At 45.1% G+C, this 24,867-nt stretch overlaps 1 long non-coding RNA gene across 1 annotated transcript in view; it reads right to left on the reverse strand.

Annotated features, from left to right (window-relative positions):
* Positions 1 to 8,478: 8,478 nt before the first annotated feature.
* LOC144296343 (uncharacterized) overlaps positions 8,479 to 24,867 on the reverse strand; it is a 51,956-nt gene continuing 35,567 nt past the window's right edge. The window contains exon 6 of the long non-coding RNA XR_013363509.1: positions 8,479 to 8,642. This is a non-coding gene — a long non-coding RNA (uncharacterized LOC144296343). The remainder of the gene's footprint in view (positions 8,643 to 24,867) is intronic.

A 24,867-nucleotide genomic window follows, 5' to 3' on the forward strand; every position in this document is an offset into this window, starting at 1 on the left:
TGCGCCAGTGTTTTATACATTTGTCCCCCCAGAGAGGTGATTTGGTTTAACGTGATAAATAATCCCCGTCTCAGCCAACAGCCTACAGCAGCCCTGCAGCCGAACACGAGGGTCGGTCCCATCCCGCTGAGGTCAGGATGGAGATGGAGCCTCCTGAAAACGCGCTGGTACCCACTACACAAGGGGTAAATAAAGGCATCGACAAAACTATCCTTGTTTCCACATCACGTGGCTTTTAACCTAGAAAGCCCGGGAGATGATTACAATCGATCAAGGGATTTCAAAGCGAATATTAAAAAAGTAGTCATCCCATATCCCAGCAATTACTAATAAGAATGCTCCATGCTGAAGAAACATCCTAACGCAAGGATCCCAATATCTCCAAATTGATGTCAAAAATTCACTGAATTGTCTTCGAAATCTCACCAAGTCTTGCTTTTCTTAAAACGGGAAGAAATAATTCTTAGAATCACCTGAAAATATGAACCGATGGGAATAGCCATGAAAATTAAAAAAAAAAAAAAAAAAAAAAGAAAAAGAAAAAGAAAAGGAGACCAATGAAGAGGACTTGCTAGTTTGGATTGACCGTAAAAATGAAGATAGGAAGAAATACGAAGAACAGGGAGCACCGCCTTGGTCGTCGATGGGGCGGCGCAGAAACGATACAGAAAGCGCCGAGGCACACCTGAGGGCACCGGGATGTCATCGGCCAGGTGAGGGTGGGCTGCTCAGTGGATGATGCCCAGCCCCTGGGTTGCACGTCTGCTAAGGAAGCAGTGAGGCCTCTTCTTCCTGTGACCCCAGGCACTGAGTTTCCAAGGGACGTGGCGTCGGGGGCCTGCCTGCGGGTCCTGCAGCCCCTGGCTCCCTTCCCGCGGACTCGAGGGACGCTGCAGGCAGATCCGCTCACGGTGGCCCGCGAGCGACTCCTCCGTCCAAGATTGCGGCTGACATTTCCCCCACGGGGCGGGGGTGGGGAGGGGGTGTCCCTGCGGGCGCGGTGAGAATCTGAACCACATCTGCCCGCCCCGGACACCGCTACGACGGCTCCACTCTACCCTTCGCTTTCCTTAAGGAGAATTCTTGACGACTTTCCCTGCGGCCATCACGGTGGGAAACCAGAGCATTCACGTAGAAACCCCGATTTCTGGCTTCTCTTGGAAAACTGGAAGATCTGGGGCAAGCTGGCTGGACGCCGCTGCCAGCCCCCGTCGGGCAGGGCACCCTGCGGCACCTGCCAGCGCCCCCGCCCCCGAGCCGGCTGCCGCGGCTCCCCTCCCGCCTCCCTCCTTCCTGTCCTCCCTGTGGCCGCTGCCCGGCTCTGTAAGGAGCCTCCCGTCCTCTCCTGTTCCACCTCCAGCCGTGGTCTGCCCCTGCCTCCCCCCCACCGCCCCCTGACTTCCGTCCCCACGCATCCGGGTCTGGCTGTCCTGCAGGTGCCAGGGACCCACCTGTCGCTGGTTTCTGGGCACACGTGTTCACTCCCGCCTCTTCTGCACTTGGCAGCGGGGGCCCCGCCTCCCGTTCTCGCCGTCCGCCTGAGCGCGGACACCCGCCTCACATCTTCCACCGTCGTGCCCGTCTGACCACCCTGGTCCTCCCTGTCCATCTGCGGACCCCACTCAGGCTCCCCGCCAACGATAGACCTCCACGGCCATGGGGTTCACACCCCTGTTCCTCTCGGGAAATGGCGCATGGTCCACCCCCCCGTCCAGGACAGGAACCCAGCATCCGCTCCACTCGTCTCTCTCCCCCTGCCCACCCGCTACATGAGCACAGAGTCCTTCCCATGCACATCCTAAATGTCCCCAGAAGCAGGTCTCCTGGGTCCACACTGTGGGCTTCCAGCACTGCCCCCCGTCCAGGCTCCATCACCCCGACCCTGGGTCACGGCCACTGCCTCAGCTGGCCTCCATCCAGTCTTTCCTGCCTTCACCTGGTCCCGCGTCCACCCGCAGAGAAAGGCGTGTGAAACCCCGTCCCAGCCCCGTCCATCAAGCGCCCGTGGCGTGAACCCCAGGCCTCTTGTTCCCACCCCTCATGAGCTGCGGCCTCCAGCTCATTACGGGCCCCAGGCTGTCCCGTCCACGGGCAGGATGGGCCCGGACACAGCCTCCTCCTGAAGGTTTCCCGCGAGCCCCCAGCACTGCCACTAGATGCCCCCCCAGAAACGGAGACTCCCGGGGTGTCTTCCAGGCACCTGCCTTCATTTGCGTTCGGGTGGAGAGGGCAAAGCACTCTTTCGGAAAGAGACGGAGATGAGGAGGTGGTTTCTGTTGGGCTGGCGAGGCTGGGGACCTCAAGACGGCCGACCCCAGGCCAGCAACCTCCCAATAAGGCCGCCTTGCCGCCCTACCCTAACTTAGCGCACAAAAACCTATAACCCTTGCCCTAACTAGAATGCCGCCCTGCCCCTATCTTCCCCGCCAAGAACTGTTCAGACCCCCCTGCCGGCTACCCCGGCGCGACTTCCCCAGCCAGTTTCCCTGCTCTCTCCCTCCCCTGCGGGCCGCGGAACCTCACCCGAGAGTGCGACCCATTAAAAGCCTGTTTCGACCGTTTGCCTGGCCTCTCCATTCCATTTTACTACCGATCGGATTAAACCTGACAGTTTCAGATGCGCTGGAGTGGAGGTGCCTGTGGACCGGCCCGGGGCCTCCCGCCCAAGCCCAGGGTGTCCGAGCTCACGGAGACGCAGGGCAGGGTGTCACCTGGGGCTCACCGTGTGGTCAGGAGGGCCTGCTATGCGCAGTCCTTGCGTCAAGGCGACTGGGATAAGTCGGGAGAGAAAGCTGTCTACACCTTCCGCCCTGGCGAAGAGCAAGTTCTAGTGGAGGCGGAGAAGACCGGCCACAGAGACTAGCCACCCCAGAGAGGTAACTGTTAGCATGCAGGGAGGAGGGGGGGGCAAGGAGCCGTCGGGCCGGGCGGCTGGGGCGCTGGGGGCTGGGCAATCAGGGGAAGGCGAGCCTGGGGCAGAGTCTTGAAGGAGGTGGTGTTAGCCCCCAGGAGGCTGCCTGGGCCCAGGGGCCGCGTCTGGACCCCATGGAGGGCAGCCTGGGAAGTGCACGGAGCAAGAATCTAAGAGTCAGCATCTAAACAAGAGTCCTCCGGGAGGTGACTTGGGGCCGGTCAGGGACAGCGTCTGGGAAACCCGCTCAGGCCCCAAGGTACAAGCTGCAGTCGAGGGAGGAGCCGCAGGGCAGGGAAAGCAGACGGAACCGAGAACATGCCCTTGTCCCTTTCCACGCTCCTCCCCGAATTCTCAGACCCGCCACGTCCCACCCGGCCCAACGTGCAGGGGTGGGGGCTCCGCCCAGCTGCGAGGTTGGGGTGGAGCGTGGGTTCTGCCCAGGAGTCCAGCCTGGCACTGGAGTCCGGGCTTCGTTATGGGTTAGGGCTGGAGCGGCCCGATGCACCTGCCCAGGGGCGCCAGTCCCACCCTGACCGGGAAACCGGCCCACTAAAGGGTGGACACCGCCCCTCGCCCTTCGTCCACCGGGCCCCGCAGAGCGTGTGAGGGACGCAATCTCCGTGTTTTCTTTGAATCCCTTTGCACTTCTTGCAGCTCCCCAAACTTCCCGGTTTTAAGGCAAATGTGTGGTCATTTCTGGCCTCATCAAAGACAAGGTAAGAGGTTTGAAGGAGGTGGAGGCAGAGAAGGGGAGAGTGATGGGGGGGCGAGGGGCAGTCGGGGAGGTGGGCAGGGCAGGGACGTCCTCCCCAGGCTGGCCCGTCGGCACCCTGATGGGGGCAAGGGCAGCGGCGAGGTGGCGCTCTGCAGGGAGCACCCACTGCGGCCCTGTTCTCCCACCAGCCGGGAGCCCCCGCTCTGGATGGCAGCAGATTGGGAGCTGGCTGGGTCGACGCCAGCCGGAAAAAGGGGCCCCTTCCGAAACCTTCCTCCATGCCCAGGTTCAGCAGACCGCAGGGTCCTTGGGAGGACAAGGGGCAAGGGGGCCAGGCTGGCGGGCAGCGGGGCAGAGGGGCAGAGAGCGGGGTCCAGGCGGCGCTGGGTGGTCTCCGGACCCTGGGGCCCTGCGGCGGGGAGGCCACAGCATCTCACGGGGGTGCACGGGGCGGGCAGTGGGAGGCGGGGCTGTGCCCCTCACTGGAGGCTTCGGAGCTCAGGGGGAGAGGGGGCCGCTGGAGATCCGGGGAGGGTGGGGGAAGCGCGGGGGAGGAAGTCCCCCCACGCCCACTCGGGGCCGGGGCCAGGGCCGGGCGGCTCCGTCTGGGCCTCATGCCTGCCGCCTCCCTGAAGGAGCGGGTCCAGGCTTCCTAGACGCCCCCTCGGCAACAGGAAGGATGCCAGCGCCCTACCTGGGACGGCTGCAGGCCCACTGGCCTCCCTTCTCTCCGACACCCTGAGGGGCCACCCCGGAGCAACTGCCGGCTTAAAGGAGGCGCCAGGGAGAAGGGCTGCTGGCTCCCGTCCCCGTCAGGCCCACGTGTGGGGGCCCCAGGGCCCAATTACCTGCCACGGAGCTGTGACTGCCCCACGCCACCAATTAGCACAGAACCTCAGGCCCGCGGGCCCCTGGGCGACGCCACCGGCAGCCTCTCCGTGACCAGCCCCGCGCCTGCCCACGGTCCATCCCCAGTCCGCTCAGCCCCGTCCACACGGCATGGACCCCTCGGACCCCCTACGCCTCCCTGCAGGGCTGGGGGCACGACCCCTGCCGGGGACGCGGGACTTTTCAGGCGCGGCCACCATGGCCTGGTCCGGGGGTGCACTTAGGGTGCCGTGCTACTCCAGAGCTCGTGAACGTGGTTATTCACGCGGGGACACGGAAATCTGAGTTTCTGGTATAAGATAAGAACTTTTCCCACAAATATCATCAACCTAAACTCTAACAAAGGTCCCTCTGGGAACCGTCTCTCAAGCTGGTGGAGGACATGGAGCAGCCTCGAGGCCTCACTTGTTGGGGGGCGAGGGCCACGCTGGAGGGCCACGGAGGTTGGGGGGATGCAGTGGGGTCGGGGCCACGTTGGAGGGGCACTGAGGTCGGGGACGCAGTGGGGTCAGGGCCACGTTGGAGGGCCACGGAGGTCAGGGGGCGCAGTGGGGTCGGGGCCACGCTGGGGCACACGTGTGACGTCTTCGCGGCTCATCTCCCTCACGCTCGTACAACCGGGCGCCAGGCGTGCACTCAGGCCCTTTCTGGCCGCCCAGCGACCCTCCTTGGGGAGCAAGTGCCTCCCACACTTATTTGTTCAGGTTCCCTGGATTTCTCTCATCGTCTGTAGGAATTCTCGGCCTCGTGTCTTTAGACATATTTTGTCCTTTACACGTAGCGCGAGTCCGCTCTCTCACTGTGTCTTCCCTCTTCATCCGCTCACTCATTTCTCGTGCTGCACAGGAGCAACAGCTCCCTGGGCCCCCGCCGGTCTGGGTGTCCGTCCCTCCCCAGCCCAGCCCGCGGGACGCAGGCCAAGGGGACCCCTTCCTCCCTCCTGGGACAAGTATTAACTAGGCCAAGCCTCTAAACCGCATGCGGTTAATCTCATCCATTGGCCCTGATGGACGCACAGGAACCCAGATTCAGAAAACCAGCTCGCGGTACCGCCTGGGAAGCAGTTCACGGCTTCGGGTGGACGCGGGACCTCCGCTGGCCCGTCACACCGTCGGGAAGACGCTTTCCTTCCCCTCCATCGACAGTCTCCTTGGCTCATTTGCTCCTTTGGGGGGGGGCACTAATTTTTAACATCCCGTTTAAGAGATGTCTGCTTTCTCTGAAGTCATAAAGACGCCTGCCGCGTCTTGTTTCCAAGCCCGTCTGGATCCCCTTGTTGCAAAACACGCATTCCCCTCTCCTCAGGCTTATCGCTGCTTCTCTCCACCTGTCGCTGATTTTAGCATGAGCTTTTCCATCTCGGGAAGGGACGCGAGGTCGGGCCTCTGAGCGGGTCTGATTGCTGGTGGCCAAGGCCAGCCTAGTGCGGAGCCGGGGACCTTCTCAACCACCAGGCGGCACGGCTGCATTCCCCGCCAGCTCCGGGTGTCCTCGTAGGACCTGGGCCCCGTCCGCCCCGTCAACCCGCAGAAAGTCGGGCACAAAGGCTTCCAGCGTCGTTACAGTTTCTTGCCGAACCTCTGGTCTCAGCCCCGCTCCCAGGACCACCAGTCAGGACAGGAAAAGTCGGGGGAGAACCGCATCTTCCCCAGCACCTCCGCTCATGATCCCTCAGCAAAGGGGGGGGGGCTCCCCGGTGGAGACCCTCCCTGGGCCTCCCTCATGCTGGGTGTGAGTGCACACCCATGGAAGTGTGCAAGCCAGCCCTCAAGCCCTGTGCGCTCCCCACTGCCTCTTCCAGCCCCCCATCAAGCCACCACTCGGAGTACAAAATGCACGCCCGTTTGATGAGCCCACTCTTTGGCCGCCGTTGGACACCACGGGCTGGCCGCTGCGACGTGTCCCTGGTGTGAAGAAATGTCACTGTGTGGCCCAAATGGGTACAGCATCGTCTTCCCAGTCCTTTCATACCACCCCGAGCATTTTCCTCTACCTTCGGGTATGCCGGGCGTCTTCTCCTCTCGGGACCGTCCGTAGGCATCCGGAGGCATGGGCGGGTGTGAGCGGCTCACCCCACGACCACCTGCAGTCAGTTCTGCCTCCGAGGGCGCGACAGGAATGTGTGGATGCTCAACCCACCCCTGTGCTGCTGCGGCCCCATGGCCACTCCCTCGATGGTCTCCTCCCCCCGCCGAGCCCCTCCAGTGAGCGCACCAGGATACCCGTTGGGTGACTCCAATCACCCTGCGGCCCTGAATGGTTCTCGAGAGGGCCACCGACATGTCCTACTTTAATGGGCCCCAGGCCTCCTCAGAGCTTTCTGTAGGGCTGCGCCGCCCACCGCCAGCCCTTTATTAGCCAATCCCCCCGTTACCCATCTCCCGGCCGCACAGTGAGCGAGTGAACGCCCCAACTTGGGGGCTTTGTCGTCCGATCCTTCCATCACTGCCCAGAACACAGCATACGACCCTGACTTCTGAGCTGCTTGGTTCTCACCTTCCTCAACCAGGGCTTTTCCACCAGTTGGTCAAAGGGTGGCTGAACTTTGCAACCAGTGGCAGTCTGGCCACCCTGAACTACACCTAAGTGGCTTACGGCTGGTCAATAAAGAGCCGCTCACAGGACACCGGCGAGCGACAGTAGGATCTGGGAGTCATCAGCTGGCTATCGGCCGCTCCGGTCCTGAATGCGAGTCCCTCCTCATGCTCCCCAGGCCTCCTGCTCCGGAATGCACCATTCCTGTTTAACCACGGAGCTCTTCCAGGCACAGCTCTCCTGATCACTGCTTCTCTGACACCACCCAAGACATTCTGGATATTTCGAGTTTCAAGACACTTTAGGTCTCCGCCTTTGCTTGCATTAATGCCGCTAACAACCTAACAACCCAGCAACTGTCTGACAGAGGGCATGCACCGCTCGGCGGCCCCAGAAGCATCCAGAATTCCAGTGTGTGCCGCTAGGCGGCACTCGTGGGCTTTAGCTGTGAGCTCCAGGTTGGGAGCCTGTGAAAACCGCAGATCCTTCCAGAATTGTGTGTGAGTGAATCACCAGGGCCAAGAGCAACCATAGAGCTCCTGCTTTTTGCAGTTCAGACGCAGCAGCCTGCTGTTGTCCAGACCCCCCTCCAGACATGGTCTCCTTTGGGTGGGGATAGAAGTCAGCAACGCTCCCGGGTGTGGGATGTGCTGCTTCCCAAGTCCAGTTCAGTCATGCATGAGCTTGTTCCTTCGTCCCAGGGTCAGGCTGTGGCTGCAGCTTATCCTCAGTCACCCATGGGACATCACGGGTGGCTTCCGACCGTGTTATTCCTAAGAATCTGGCCATTTGCGTGGGCCCTGCGGTCTGTGCTGGATTTGTCGACAGGTACCAGCCCTGTCCCTAGGCAGTCCCAGCTGGCTCTTCGAGTTTCTGACATCCATCCTCATGGTATCAACTCAGTGTTTTTTTTTACACTCAGACCTGCACCAAGTCCGCATCCTTTCTACCAAATTATGACAGTAAGTTGGCGGATTCGGAGAACTCTGGCTGTTTGCAAATTGGGATCCTTTCACATGAAGGCAGCCTATGGCCGACTCCTTCCTGAGACTGAGATCGAGAAAAAAGCATTTGCCAGACATACCCCAGAGTACACATCTTTTTCAGCTTGCAGCATTTTTCACACCGTTGAAGTCACAATAGGAACTGCTGGTGCCACTGGTGGTACCCCTTTATTCAAGCCTGGATGGCTTGTGCATTAAGCTCCCCGGTCTCAGAGTCCCCCCAATTTTTTCTCTACCCTCTGGCCATTTCACCCACAAGTGTGTATAGCTGTGGATCTCCAACCAATGGCTGAGCCAGAAGACCCTGACCCTTTGTCATCCCTCATACTAAAGACTGAAAAATATCCATAAGACTAAATACTGCAACACATTTCTTTTTTTTTTTCAAATTTTTTTTCTTTTATTTATTCATGATAGGCACACAGTGAGAGAGAGAGAGAGAGGCAGAGACATAGGCAGAGGGAGAAGCAGGCTCCATGCACCGGGAGCCCAACGTGGGATTCGATCCCGGGTCTCCAGGATCACACCCTGGGCCAAAGGCAGGTGCTAACCGCTGTGCCACCCAGGGATCCCCTGCAACACATTTCTGAAAGGAAATAACAAAGACCTAAAGTTAATGGAGAGATATGCCAAGTTCATAGATTAAATTTTCCAATATTATTGAGATGTTAATTCTCCCCAGAATTGTTTTATATATTCAACAATGCACTCAAACTAAAAACGCCATTAGGATTTCAAAATTGAAAATTTTACTCTAAAATTTTTACAGAAAAGGAAAAGTCCTACAAAAGCCAAAAACATTTTTTATAAATTTATTTTTTATTGGTGTTCAATTTGCCAACATACAGAATAACACCCAGTGCTCATCCCGTCAAGTGCCCCCCTCAGTGCCCGTCACCCAGTCACCCCCACCCCCCGCCCTCCTCCCCTTCCACCACCCCTAGCTCGTTTCTCAGAGTTAGGAGTCTCTCATGTTCTGTCTCCCTTTCTGATATTTCCCACTCATTTTTTCTCCTTTCCCCTTTATTCCCTTTCACTATTTTTTATATTCCCCAGATGAATGAGACCATATAATGCAAAACCATTTTTGAAAAAGAAAACAACATTGGAAAATGTCTACTACCTGATTTTAAGATCTGCTATAAAGTTACAGTAGTCAAATCAATGTGAGATTGGCATAAAGTAGACTAATAGTCCAATGGAACAAAATATACTATAACCTAAAAATTGACCATGTATAAAATGATAAGTTGATCTTTGAGAAAAGTACCAAGGTAGGGAAAGTAGTTTTCAACAAATGATCCTGAAACAATGGAAATAAGAAGGAAGTCTCTTAAGGTGAATATATGTGTACCGGGGGGGGGGGGGGAGGAAGCTTTTAATATCTTATGAAATATAATGTCTTCTGTAGATTTTTCTTATTACAATATTTTAGGGCAATCTTATTGAGCTTTAATTTATTAAAATACACCCATTTTAAATGTACAGTTTTATGAACTTTGTTGAATGTATATAGTTGTGTAACATTACCACAATCAAGATCAAACATCCCATCGTTCCATAGAATTCCTTTAAGTCCATTTGCAGCAAATGACCTCACCCACTGTCTTCGGAAACTATTGATCAGTTTTTGGCCACCATAGATTAGATTTGCCTTTTCTAGAATGTGATGTGACCGGAACCAGGCAGGATGGCTTCTGTTGATTACCGTAACATTTTTGAGATTCATCCATATTGTTGTATATATAAGTAATTTGTTCCTTTTCATTGCTGAAGAGTATCTCATCTTATGGATACACCATACTTTTTTATTGATTTACCTGTTAATTGGCATTTCAGTTGTTTCTGTTTTGACCATTATGAACAATGCAGTTATAAATTTGTGTATAAAAAAATAAATAAATTTGTGTATACGTCTCTGTGTATACAGAGGTTTTTATTTCTCCTGGATAAATACTTAAGGAGTGCAATTACTGGGTTATATAGAAAATGTATTTTGAGCTGTATAAGACACGGACAAATAATCTTCATACTGGCTGTACTATTTTACATTCTCAGTGTTACAATGGATTGTAACAACATATGGGTTGCCAATGAGCACATGAAAAGATGTTCAACATCATCAGTAACTAGAGAAGTTAAAACCAATAAAATATCTCACAGTCACTAGGATGAGTAATATTTAAAAAAATGGCATTACTCCATCTGGGTGAGGAATGCAGAGCAATGTTAGAGGGTTTTGTTGCTCTGAATCCTAATTCCTCTGATACTGATAATGTTGAATATCTTTTCGTGTGCTTATTGGCAACCCATATGTGTCAAGAACTGAAGGACCTGAGATTTTATAAGCTTGTAAGTTCATGGTTAGGTCTGCCGTGGCTTCATAGAGGCTGAAGACATGAGGCTCCTAGATCAGAGACATAGGATTTCGTTACTCTTGACATAGTCAGCAGAATGATTTTCCTACTTGCATCAATTTCCCCTTGTCCACTCCCCAGTACCACAGGGACGATGTTGAGTGGCCCAGGTTGCATACAGAATGAGTTAACACCTCAACCAAGAAACTACTAAGACCCCAGTCTTTCATAAGGGGTTGGGGGGGTACACTTGCCTAGGCCGAACAGCATGCAAACCTGCCTTTATCATTATAAAATTTCTCTTTTTATTTATTGAGTCTCTTCTTACTTTAAAGTACATTCACCTGATACTAGTTTAACTACACAAGATTTCTTTTGTTTAACTTTATGTAATGTACATTTCCCCCTCACTCCTGCTTTCGTCTTTTCTGCATCCTTATATTTATGGAAGGTCACTTGTAAGGAGCTTATAGGGTTTTTATTTAGCCAACATAATTATCTTAGTCTTTTATTTATTTATTTATTTATTTATTTTTAAAGATTTTATTCATTTATTCACGAGAGACACAAAGAGAGAGATAGAGGCAGAGACACAGGCAGAAGGAGAAGCAGGCTCCATGCAGGGAGCTCGACACGGGACTCGTTGCAGGATCAGGCCCTGGGCTGAAGGCAGGCGCTAAACCCCTGGGCCACCCAGGGATCCCCACAAATGACTTTTAAGTTTTTCATTTTCCTGCTATTTGTTGCTGGTATATAGGAAAACATTTAATTTTGTATAAGTTATATCCTATGGCCTACCTAAGTTTATTCATTAGATTGAATAGTTTTGGATTGTAGATTCCTGATTATTTTATACATAGAAACTCATGTTATTTGTGAATAAACATTTTAATGATTTTTTGTTCATTCTCTGTGTCTTTTATTTCTTTTTATTGTCTTCCTGACCTTGCTCAAACCTCCAGCACAGTGTTAAATGAAAGTGGTGAGAGCAGATACCCTTACCTCATTTCTGATGTCAGAAAAAACATTTTGTTTTTTGCCATCATGTATGATATTAGCTATAAGTTTGAAGATGCCCTTCTCAACTCAAGTGAATATTCCTACTTCTGAGATAATAACTTTGAATGGGTGTTGATTTTTTTTGTCAAAGATATATTTTTTCGGCATTTATTGAGAAGATCATATTTTTTTTCTCTTTTTTCTGTTAATATAGTGAATTACAATGATGAAACTTTTAAATGTTCTCCCAATCTTGAATTCATGGAATAAACCTCACTTGATCGTAATTTGATTCTCTTTTTGTATATCTGCATATTTTGGCTAATATTTTTAGAAACTTCTGTGAGTATGTTAATGCAGGATTAGTCTGCAATCTTTTTATCTTTTGATGTCTTCTTTATGTTTTGATAGCAATTTCTCTGAAACCATATGGACCTAGAATTTTCTTTGTAGGAAGATTTTGTTTACAAATTCTATTTATTTAATTGAAATATGGCTATTGAGATTTTCTATTGTGCCTTGTGTCAGATTTGATAAGATGAATCTTTAAAGTATGTAGACTTTTCATCACCATTGTCAAATTTGTTGGCATAATATTCTTACAATTACCAAATCTTCAAGAATAGCTGTCACACAGCAAAACAGATGGATAGAAAAACATATTTATATATAGAGAAAGATATATATTTCTTATACTTTTTAAAATTGCCTTAATAAAAAAATAACAATTTTTAGCACATCTAGAAGTCCTGCTGCAAACAAGCAATATCATTGGTGATTATAGGCTCAGAGGCTAGAAAGTTCATATTACATTAGAAAGGCAAATTATAGCTTGAGGCCTTCATCTGTAATTGGAATAACTGCGAGCTCCTTGGAGGAGAATATCCTAGGTGGAGAGAACTTGGTGTTGGCTTAAAGAAGACTGTCCCATGAGGAAAAGAAATAGAGAGAGAAAGAGATTATATCTTGAAAAGGCTGGATTATATTTTGAAATGGTAGCTAAGACATTGAAGAATGGATTTGTGGAAGAACGGGTACAGCAGTTGACCAGCTGGTCTCAGGGGTTCCTGGGCTCAGGGTCGCTCTCACTCTTTCCAGACCCTGATTTCCTCTGTCTATGACCTTCTCTGGCTAGAGAGTCTTTGTCTACACAGCAGAGAACAGCTGCCACCAGTTTCCATGCTCCACATTTCCTATTTCACCCCTTTGGGCAGTTGTGAGTCGCTCTTCTGGTCCTTCTAAAGCTGTTTTAAAAATCCTGGGGGGGAGACCTCTAATTGCCCCATCCTCTATTTGGTGCCTTCTTCCAACAAAACAAGAGTGACCAAGATTCTGAATATGTAAGAAAGTGGCAGCATTCATTCAAAGCACATATTCATGGGAATATGGGGTAGGCATGCTGAGCGGAGGAATATGGGTGAGTGTCACAAAGTACCCAGAGTAGTTTCCTTGGAAAATATTTTCTGCTTACTCTAAATGTTAGGTTCCTGGGACTTAGAAGAAGAGAGAATCCTAGTGGAACAGTTCCCTTTCTTTTTCTTTTCTTTTCTTTTCTTTTCTTTTTTTTTTTTTTTAACAGTTCCCTTTCTAAGCAACGTGGTACTAATACTAACCGTGTAGGTTACATTAGGTTTGGCTAATGTCTTTGAGTTTGGAAGCTAGTGGTAGGATGAAAATTGTTTTGGCAGTTCAACCTGTGTCGGGCTGAGAATTTCACATCCTTTCAGTCAAGGATGTTTGGAGAAAGCTTCTACTTTACTTGGCCTACATTCCCCTTTCTTTCTGCAAAGGGGAAAATGCCAATTAAATGCTCGTCAGCCTTTGCAGTGGATATTTATTGGAGGAGAAAGATACTGGCCCCATATGCCCGAGCTCAGGAAACCACTAAGCAAAGGAGACAGGCATTTTGCAATTCTTGGACAAGCACAGAGAAACCGAGTGAACAGTACTTTCAAAACATTCTGTCTTTTCAAAGCAAGGTTATTGATTCAGAAATTAGAACATATGTTTTAAAAACAAAGGCAACTTTCTGTCCTTTGTTTTGAATATTTACTCCATTTACACTTAATATAATTAAAGGCACGTTCTGTTCTAAATGTCCCACATTAGTACCATGTTTTCTATCTACGGTTTTGGTTCTTCGCTTCTGTTTCTCTCTTCTTCTCTTCTTTTGGGTAAATTGTGTATTTTTTAGTGTTTCATTTTGTAGTCCATATGGATACTTTAGCTCTACTTCTTTGGTTAGTGTGGTAGTCAGAATAGCAGTGGCGATGTCCACATGATGTCCCCCCACTGTGCCCGTATCCTAACTCCTAAGCTATGTAAATATTATTTTACATTGCAAAGGGACTTTGCAGATCTGATTAAGATAAGGATCTCTCTCTTTTTAAAAGATTTTATTTATGTATTCATGAGACACACACACACACAGAGGCAGAGACACAGGCAGAGGGAGAAGCAGGCTCCCTACAGGGAGCCCCACATGGGACTGGATCCCAGGACCCTGGGATCGCGACCTGAGCCAAAGGCAGACTGAGCCCCCCAGGCATCCCGATAAGGACCTCTTTAGATAGGGAGATTGTCCTGGATTATCTGTCCAATGTAATCACAAGGATGGAAGGGGAGGAAGAGTGCTGATTACAGTGTCACCCCCAGGAGCCACGAGCCATGAGCCATGAACGCCAGTGGCCTCCAGAAGCAGGAAAAGGCAGAGCCTTGATCCTTTCCTGGAGCCTCCGGAGGGAGCACAGCATTTGTGCAGCTGATTTTATCTCCATCAGACCCATTTTGGATGTCTGGCTTCTAGAATTATAAGATAATAGTTCTGTGTTGCTTCAAGCCACTAAGGATGTGTTCATTTGTTACAGCAGCAACAGGAAAGTAATACGGTTAGTTTCAGGGATTATTCTAGAAATTGAAACATGCATCTTTAATATAGCATATCTACCTCCAATTAATATTACACTATTACATAAGCAGTAGGAGTGTTCCATCTGTCCGATTCCATCTGACTCCCCTCCTGAACTTCTGGCTCTTGTTATTTTTTCCAAAACTTGTTTTTTTTATTTCTCATATGCTCAGCCGTACTCTCTTGGCATCCTTTACTCCTTCCCTGAAGATGCAGGGCTCTATCTCTTATCATTTTCTTTCTACCAAGAGATATACATATATATCTAATACATTATATATATATATTAGATTTTATTTAGATTCAAGTTAGTTAACATATGGTGTATTATTAGTTTCAGGGGTAGAAATTAGTAATTCATCAGTTGCATGTAACACCCAGTGCTCATTACACCAAGTGCCCTCCTAACAGGGATGTCTGATGGCCCCCTTTCAGGGAAGAGGGATGAGGAGGGGATGTCAGAGCGACCTTCCTGCTTCTGCCATTAAAAAAAAAAAATTCCTTCAGCTTAGGATATTTATTTTAGGATTTTATTTATTATGATTTTATTTATTTATTTGAGATAAAGAGAGATAGAATGAGCAGGGGGGAGAAGCAGACTCCAGGCTGAGCAGAGAGCCCAACACTGACACGCCTCCATCTCAGGACCCTGGGATCATGACCCAAGTCCAAGGCAGACATGTAACCAATTGAGTCACCCAGGTGGCCCTCAGTGTAGGATATTTAATATGCTGAGGTGCTGTGGCAGGGGGGGCAGAGTGCTGTGAACCCCAGCGGGCCCATTCTGGGAATGTCAGCAATGACTTGGAGGGGTTTCTCTCAGTTTCCCTGCTCCATCGTCAGCCTCTCCGAGATGGAACACAAAAGAGTCTGCAGTTCTCAGTGTAGCTGCACACAACACGCTTCTGTAGCTGAGAGCCGTGGGCGCCTCTGATGGGTTTCTTTAGCCACCCCGCACTGCCTCACACGTGTACATCCCTTTGCAGGACTAACGTCTCTCAACTCGTTCTCTGCCCACCCCCACCCCCTGGTGTCCTATCCCCTGCAGAAGGTGAAGACCCATGACTACAGGTTTCCTGGTGGCTGCAATGCCACTCATGGCTAGGACTCCTCTAGGTTCCATCTCCCAATACCAGAAAGATGACATGACTAAAAGTTCATGGAAAGCCGGCCTGTGTTTTCCTCCCCTTTCCCCTGCCCGCACAATGGATTCCTTTTCCTTACAGAGTTTTGTCAAAGATGGAAACAGCTATGGATTTTTTTTGTGTGTGGAATTTTTTTATCCTATGAAATCCTTGGCACTTTCTAAGGCTTTGTTCAGTTAGGTTTTGTTTTGTCCTCAAGCTCACCGAGGAGTGTTTTCAATTACCTTTTTACCTTGAGATAACTGTCGGTTTGCACGCAGCTGTAAGAAATAAGAAGTCATACAGAAAGCTTTATAGTTCTAAGTTTTCCACTTAGGCTCACGATCCATTTGTGTTCATTTTTATACAAGGTGGGAAATTTAGGTTGAGCTGTTTTTGCTGATTTGTTTGGTTTTGGCTCTGGATGTCCAATGGCCATGGTACCAATTGTTGAAAGGCTATCTTCATGCCATTGAATTGCTTTCATACCTGTGTCAATAATCAGCCGGTCATGTTAGCATGGGTATATTTCTGGGGTTTTGGAGTATTGGCATTATTTTCTCTTTAAATGTTTGATAAAAATGATCAGTAAAAGTATTTAAGCCTGGGCTTTTCTTTGTGGCAAAATTTAAAGTTACTAATTTAATTACTTCATAGTCTACATTTCTTTTTTCTTGAGTCCAGTTGGTAATTTGTGACTTTCTGGGAAATTGTCCATTCTATTGAAGTCTTCAAATTTGTTAGAATCAAGTTGTTTACAGTATTTTCTTATAATAATGTTGATTTCTGAAGGGTGCATACTAATCAATCCTATTTCACTTTTACTTTTTATGAACTATGTATCCCTTCCGTCCTGTTTCTTAGTCTAGCTAAAGGTCTTACAATTTTGTCAATCTTTTCAAAGAGCCAACTTTTGATTGAATTGATTTTCTCTGGGGATGCTTGGGTGGCTCAATGGTTGAGTGCCTGCTTTTGGCCCAGGGCATGATCCCTGAGTCCTGGGATCGAGTCCCACATCCGGCTCCCTGCAAGAAGCCTGCTTCTCCTTCTGCCTATGTCTCTGCCTCTCTCTCTTTTTCTCTAAGTCTCTCATGAGTAAATAAATAAATCTTTAGAAAAAAAGAATTGGGGCAGCCCAGGTGGCTCAGTGGTTTAGCACCGCCTTTGGGCCGGGGCCTGATCCTAGAGACCTGGGACTGAGTCCCACATCAGGCATCTCCCTCTGCCTGTGGCTATGCCCCTCTCTCTCTGTGTCTCTCATGAATAAAAATTTTTAAAAAATAATTGATTTTCTCTGTCATTGTTCTCTTGTATAATGCATCAATTTCCACTCTAATCTTTATTATTTCCTTCCTTCTCTTGGTCTTTGGTTAAATTTGCTTTCTTTTTTCTCCCCCAGATTTTTAAGGTAGAAATTTAGGGCATTTTGTTTGAGATCTTTCTTCTTTTCTAATATAGGTCTTTAAAGCTATAAATTTACCTATAAGCACTGCTTTAGCTGCATGTAATAAATTTTGATACAATGTGTTTTAATTTTCATTGAATTCAAAAATACTTTCTCATTTATTTTGCAATAATTTTTTAAAGTAATTTCCACTCCAAGTGTAGAGGCCAATGCAGGACTTGAATTTGCAGCCCTGAGACCAAGACCTGAGCTGAGATCAAGAGGCAGATGCCTAACTGACTCACCCATGTTCCCCTATCTTGCAATAAATTCTGTTTTGAAACATGGGCTATTTAAAACTATGCTGTTCACTTCCAAATATTTGTGAATTTCCCAATTGTTATTCTTTTTTTTTTTTTTTTTTTTTTTTTTTTTTTTTTTTTTAGAGAGAGAGAGGCAGAGACACAACAGGCAGAGGGAGAAGCAGGCTCCATGCACCGGGAGCCCGACGTGGGATTCGATCCCGGGTCTCCAGGATCACGCCCTGGGCCAAAGGCAGGTGCCAAACCACTGCGCCACCCAGGGATCCCCCAATTTTTATTCTATTATTTATTTTTAATTTGCTTCCATTGTTTTCAGAGAATGTATTTTGTATGATTTCAATTCTTCTACATTTACTGAGACTTGTTTTATGGCTTAAAAAATGGTCTATCCTGAAGAATGTTCCATGTAAGCTTGAACAGAATATGTACTCTGTTGTTGGGTGGAGTATTTTATAGATGTTTGTTAGATCAAGTTGGTTGATAATGTTGTTCAAGTCTTTTCTATCTTTGCTAATTTTTTGTCTAGTTTTTTTTTTCACTCAACAAATATTTACTTTACTGATTACATCTAATGTGCCAAGCATTGTGGGCAGCACAGAACATTCACTTTTGTGAGATGACATATATTATTATTAAAATTTGCAACTTAAAATAAGTACATTTTTTAATATATATATTTTTATTTAAGTTCGATTTGCCAACATATAGTATAATACCCAGTGCTCATCCTATCGAGTGCCTCCCTCAGTGTCTGTCACCCAGTCACCCAATCCCCCTGCCCGCTTCCCCTTCTACTACCCCTTGTTCATTTCCCAGAGTTAGGAGTCTCTCATGTTTTGTCTCCCTTTCTAATTTTTCCCACTCAGTTCCCCTCCTTTCCCCTATAATCCCTTTCACTATTTCTTATATTCCTCATATGAGTGAAACCATATAATGATTGTCCTTCTCTGATTGACTTACTTCATTCAGCATAATACCCTCCAGTTCCATCCACATCGAAGCAAATGGTGAGTATTCATTTCTAATGGCTGAGTAATATTCCATTGTATATCACATCTTCTCTTGTCTAGTTTTTTAAAATCAATTATTGAGGGTCTCCCACTATTGTTGTTGAGCTGTTTACATCTCCTACAATTCTATCATTCTTTTTTCATTTGTTTGAGGCTCAGTTCTTAGGTACATATATATTTATAGCTGCTGTATCTTCCTTCCTATTAAATTAACCCATCTATTAGTATAAAATCTTCTTATCTGCAGTAAAACTCTCATTTTAAAGTCTTTTTTTGTTTGTTTGCTATTAGTGTAGCCAATACAATTCTCTTGTGATTTCTGTTTGTATATTTCTTCTTTTTCCACTTTTAAAAAATCCATTTATGTCTTTGAATGTAAAGTATGCCTTGTGTAGATAGTACATTCATTAGATTCTGATTTTTTAAAAAATCCATTCTGTTCATTTTGCTTTTTGGAGTGTTTAATCTATTTACATTTAATGTAATTATCAATATTGTAGAATTTATGCATGCCATTGGGCTGCTGGCTTTCTATAAGTCTTTTGCCCTTTTTGCTCCTTTATTTCTGCATTATTTCTTTCTTTTATGTTTATATTTTTTTTCCTAATGTCCCCTTTTAGTTCCTTCTCTTTACTATTTTTGGAGTAATTTTCCTAGTGGTTCCCCTGGTGATTTAGATTAACATTTCAAGTTAAAATAACCTAGTTTGGTTAAGTACTGATTTAATTTCAATAATATATAGAACCTTTATTCCAATATAATTCCCTCCCTCCTCTCCTCTGTACTATTATTGTCATACAAATTACATTTTTCTGTGTTATAAGCCAATTAATAGAGTTTTATAATTACTGTTTCATGCAGTTATATTTTAAATTAGGATTTAAAAAAGTTACCAAATATACATTTATATTGTCTTTTATATTTACTTGTGTAATTACCTTTACCAGTGCTCTTTATTTCTTCATGATTTGAATTACCATCTAGTACCCTTTCTTTCCGGTCAGACACTTTCTAGTATTTCTTGTAGGATCTAGTGAAAAATTAAAAAAAAATCTGAAGATGTCTTAATTTATTCTTCATTTTTGAAGGATATTCAAAATATCCTTATAGTTTGCTATATATTGATTTTTTTCTTGGTCAACAGCCAATTTTCTTCCAGCAGATTGATGATATCATCACACTAATTTCTGACTTCCCTGTTTTCTAATGTCAATGTCAGTCATTAATTTGATTGAGGATTCATTTTATGTGATGGATTATTTTTAATCCTGCTGCTTTCTCTTTTGGTCTGACTTTTGACAGTTTGGTTATGATGCGTTTAGGTGTAGATATCTTTGGATTTCTGTTTTGGAATTCATTGAGCTTCCAAAATATACAGATTAATGGTTTTTTTTTTAATCATTTGGGGAAATTTTCCACCACTATTTCTTCATAACTTTTTTTAAGCTCTATTCTCTCCCTTTTCTCCTTCTGGGATTCTACTATGCATATGATGATGTGCTTGATAATGTCTCACAGATATCTGAAGCTCTGTCATTTTTAGTGATTCTTTTTCTGTTCCCCAGAATGAATAACGTCTATTGACCTGTCTTCAAGTTCACTGATTTTTTTTCTGCTGGTTGAATCTTCTACAGTTGGGCTCCTCTAGTGAAGTTTCATGATAATTCTTGTACTTTTCATCTCATAATTTTTATATGGAGGTATAGATACAGATATAGATATGGATACACACATACACACACCAACAACTTCTTTTCTATTTCTTTATTGATATTTTCTATTTGAGAAGACACAGTTGTCCTACTTTCCCCAAATTCTTTAAACATGATTTCCTTCTGTTCTTTGAACATTTTTATAAAAACTGATTTCATGTTTGCCTAGTAAACATGGCCACCATCTAGGCCCCCTTAAGGACAGTTCCAATTGACTGCCTTATTTCTGAATGTGGCCATATTTTCTTCTTTCTCTGGATATTTCATAATTTTTAATTGATAAATTGATATTTTGGAAAATATAACAATGCAACTCTGGAAAAAGATAAACCCCAGGGTTCATTGTAGTTGCTTTTGTTGCTGTTTGTTTGTTTAATGTCTTTTCTGGTTTAATTATGTAGTCTGTAGTCCTTACATTGTGTGGATACCAAAGTCTTTGGTATTTTTTAAATTATGTTTTTATTTTTAAGCCTGTGATCCTAAGAGTTACTTGCTCAGACTTACATTAATAGTCAGTCAATGATTTCTCAGATTTTCTTAAATGACTTCAGTGGTAAATCTACCACCCTTTGCTAAGATCTGTGTGTGTTGAGGTTCTACTTCAAAGTTCAGACAATTTACACATCTGTCTTAGCCTTCACTTCCTGCTTGGGCAGAGCCTCAAGATCACTGACAGGTGAGTGACTAGGCCTCTTTGATAGTTCCTGGGCATGCACACAGCCATATGATGAATGCAAATTTATAGATCTCCAGTGATAGGTATAAGCTTTTCAAACCCCTTTTTGGACCTCTAATTCTCCAGATCTTCCTTTAAAATGTTGATTGAGCTCCTCTTTATCCCAATAATGCTGATATTGCAGCATTGGGCAACTTCAATGTTAATCACCTGCTGAGTGACTCTTAGATAATTCTCTAGGGGTAGACTGGGGCTCTGGGTCAGACCAAACAGCTACTGCATGAATGTGGCTTTTCCAAGAGACTACAGATCAGGAGAAGCAGAGACTGTGCTGTAGGGATTGAGGAACTGTAACATCAGTCTTCCCCTTCTAGTGTCTGCAAGGATGCTTTTCAAGGCTACCAATCCATGGAGGTACCAAGGGAGAGATGGGAGAAGCCCAGGTCAAAATGACATAGGCTTTGCTGTCCTTAACCAAATTCTAGTCATTTTTATTTAATAAAATTGTTGCTATATTACGTTTATCAGTACTTGGTTATGTGATCACACACATTGCAAGAGAAGATGAAATTACTGTCTTTATTTTGAGTGATCATGTGAACAGTTAATAATAAGGATTCTATTATAATGTAATAAAGGGAACTGAATGTTGAAAGGCATTATCAATCTATTTCACAGAAAATACTTTGGCCTCCCTCTTTTGTTCATGAATAAAGTGTTTTCCAGATGTTTCCCCATTATGTGCTGTTGGTCACTACTGGGCCAGTTGCTAGGAAAGCTAGTATCTGGTACTTATAGTCTCAGGCTGATAACAGAGAAAATGGTCATTCATCTAAGCAAAAAGCACAAGAGACCATTACTTTTTTTTTGAGACCATTACTTTTATAATAAACTTTAACATATGGCTGGAAAAAATGCCTATTCATTGTTCTTTTTCAAAGTATTCTTTGTTATTTTTGTACCTACTTATGCTTGCTTTCTGAATTTATATTAGCAAGTAAAATCCCAGTTTATCTAGGCCTCATCTCCTAGATAAAGGATATAGATGGGATTTGGCCAAATTAGCTTTTGGATAGTTCTATGTTCTTCCACTCTAGTCCCATGAGGTATTGAATTATTTAGTGTTTTGATAGTTTCAACAGGTGAGGAGACTTTTTGTGAAGATGAGTTGCTCAGCAGAACAAGTGGATTATGAAACTTAACTTTGTAGGTGTTGGTGGTTTGGCAAAGTGACTACCTTAGAAGATGTGGCTTGCCAAGCTGGGTCACTAGAGGCTAGGGTCAAAAGCCCACAATCATTATGATACACAGTTTGATCAGATATGCTCCTTGGGAGCTTGTTGGGAACCATACCAGGCTCATTAGGATCCTGAGTCATCAGGCTGACCTCTCCAGGGGGTTAAATCCCTATTCTCCCAGCCTCAGAATCTACATTCTCTGTGGGCCTTTTCCTTGGTCAAACTCTATTCCTGTTTAATTAGCTCATTAGATACTCTTTAATGAATCAGCTGAGTTCGTTCAAAGGCAGAGCCCAGGGGAGTATGTAACTTCACGGTAAGAGAAAAATAAATTCTAATATTATTAGTATACAGTCCAAGGTAATGGCTAAGTCACTTCTGATAGGGTTAAGATAGAGGGCAAATGGAAAAGGGAAGCTTTTGTGTAGAATTGATTCTGGATATGTGTTCAGAAGACCTGGGTTGGAGTCCAGTTCAGTCACTAGCAGTACGCTCCCTAGAAGGGCATTACATATTTGTAGGAACTATTAATATTTGACTCACAATATTGTTAGAATGTATTTAAATAAGCACACAAGTGCATTTTAGCTGCATAGCATAGTATAAGAAGAGGTCGATTAACATTACTTTTTTTTTTTACTATTTGACTATAGTATCTGAACACATGAATACTGATATATCATTGAATATATTTGATATAAATATAAGTATATAAATATTAAATAAAAATGTATAAATATTTATATATTCAAAAATTTGCAATTTATACTTTATAAGATAATTTATATGTATATACTAATAATATAATTTATAATTTCAATATATATAATATTTAAATAAATTTTATGTATTCAAATGATATGCCAGTATTCATGTGTTCAGAAATTTAAAAATCTCTTTTCTGTCCTTTGAATCTTTTTGAACCCTTTCTTTTCTGAATACAATTAATTAACTTGAAAATTAATGAAAATTCATAATAAAAATACAAATACTTGGCTGACATAGGGTGTCATTTATTACATTGTTATACAAATTAAAGCTCTATTGGATTGAAAAGGAGGAGGAGTTAAGATGGCAGAGGAGAAGGGGCATCCTACACTTGCCTCATCTCTTGAACATAGCTAGATAAATATCAAGTTATGCTAAACACCCAAGAAATAAATTTGAGGACTGAGAGAACAAAACTGAAAGTCCACAAGTAGAAAAAAAATGATTACCCTGTGGAAGCTTCTTTTAACAAGCAAACCAAACACACCCAGGATCTAGCTTCCGACCTCACTCCCCCAACTCTGGACAAAATGACAAGATGGAGGTATTCACCCCAAAAGAAAGAACAAGAAGTAGAAGTAATGGGTAGGGATTTAATCAATACAGATAAGTAAGGTATCTGAACTAAAATTTAAACAACAATCATAAGGATAACCACTGGGCTTGAAAAAAAAAAGTGTAGAAGACACAACAGAATTCCTTACTGCAGAGATAAAAGAATTAAAATCTAGTCAGACCAAAATTAAAAATTCTATAACTAAGATACAAAACTGAATGGACATCATGACAATGAGGATGGACAAAGCAGAGGAACAACTTAGTGATGTAGAAGATAGCATTATGGAAAATAATGAAGCTGAAAAGAAGAGGAAAAGAAAGGTATTGGATCACAAATGTAGACTTAGGGGACTCAATGACTCCTTAAATCATAATAATATTTGTATCATACGAGTCCCAGAAGATGAAGAGAGATTAAAAAGGGCAGAAAGTTTATTAAAGCAAATTATAGCTGAAAACTTCCTTAATCTGGGGAAGGACACAAACATCAAAATCCAAGAAGCAGAAGATTTGCATTCAATTCAACAAAAGTCAGCCGTTGCCAAGACATACCATAGTCAAAATCACAAAATACACTGACAAGGAAAGAATCCTGAAAGCAGCAAGGAAAGAAAATGTCCCTAACCTACAAGGGAAGATAGATCAAGTTTGAAGCATATCTGTCCACAGAAACTTGGCAGGCCAGAAGCGAATGTAAGGTATATTCAATGTACTGGATGGGAAAAATATGCAGCTAAGAATACTTTATCCATCAAGACTGTCATTCAGAATAGAAGGAGAGATGAAGAATTTCCCAGACAAACACAAACTAAAAGAGTTCATGACCACTAAACCAGCCATGCAAGAAATATTAAAGGGGGATCTTTGAGTGGGAAAAGAAGACCAAAAGCAACAAAGACTAGAAAGTTTCAGAAAACATCACCAGAAACACCAACTTATGGGTAACACAATGGGCTAGAGTCATATCTTTCAATAATCGCTCTGAATGTAAATAGACTAAATGCTCCAATCAAAAGTATATTATGCTGAGTAAAATGAGTCAATCGGAGAAGGACAAACATTATATGTTCTCATTCATTTGGGGAATATAAATAATAGTGAAAGGGAATAGAAGGGAAGGGAGAAGAAATGGGTAGGAAATATCAGAAAGGGAGACAGAACACAAAGACTCCTAACTCTGGGAAACGAACTAGGGGTGGTGGAAGGGGAGGAGGGCAGGGGGTGGGGGTGACTCGGTGGCGGGCACTGAGGGGGGCACTTGATGGGATGAGCACTGGGTGTAATTCTGTATGTTGGCAAATTGAACACCAATAAAAAATAAATTTATTATTAAAAAGTCATAGGGCATCAGAATGGATAAAAAGCAAGACCTACCTATAGGCTTCCTACAAGAGGCTCATTTTAGATCTAAAGACACCTGCAGATTGAAAGTCAGGGGATGAAGAACCATCTATCATGCTAACAGAAAAAGAAAGCCAGAATAGTCATACTTATATCAGACAAACTAGATTTTAAAACAAACACTGGGGATGCCTGGGTGGCTCAGCAGTTGAGCATCTGCCTTCTGCTCAGGGTATGATCCTGGGGTCCTGGGATTGAGCCCTAGCCTGCTTCTGCCTATGTCTCTGCCTCTCTCTCTCTCTCCTGAATAAATAAAATATTAAAAAGAAATAAAACAAAGACTGTAACAAGATATGAAGAAGGGTATTATAACATAATTAAGGAGTCTATCCATCAAGAAGATCTAACAGTTG

The sequence above is a fragment of the Canis aureus genome, chromosome 24, assembly GCF_053574225.1.
Source record: "Canis aureus isolate CA01 chromosome 24, VMU_Caureus_v.1.0, whole genome shotgun sequence".
Classification (NCBI taxonomy): domain Eukaryota; kingdom Metazoa; phylum Chordata; class Mammalia; order Carnivora; family Canidae; genus Canis; species Canis aureus.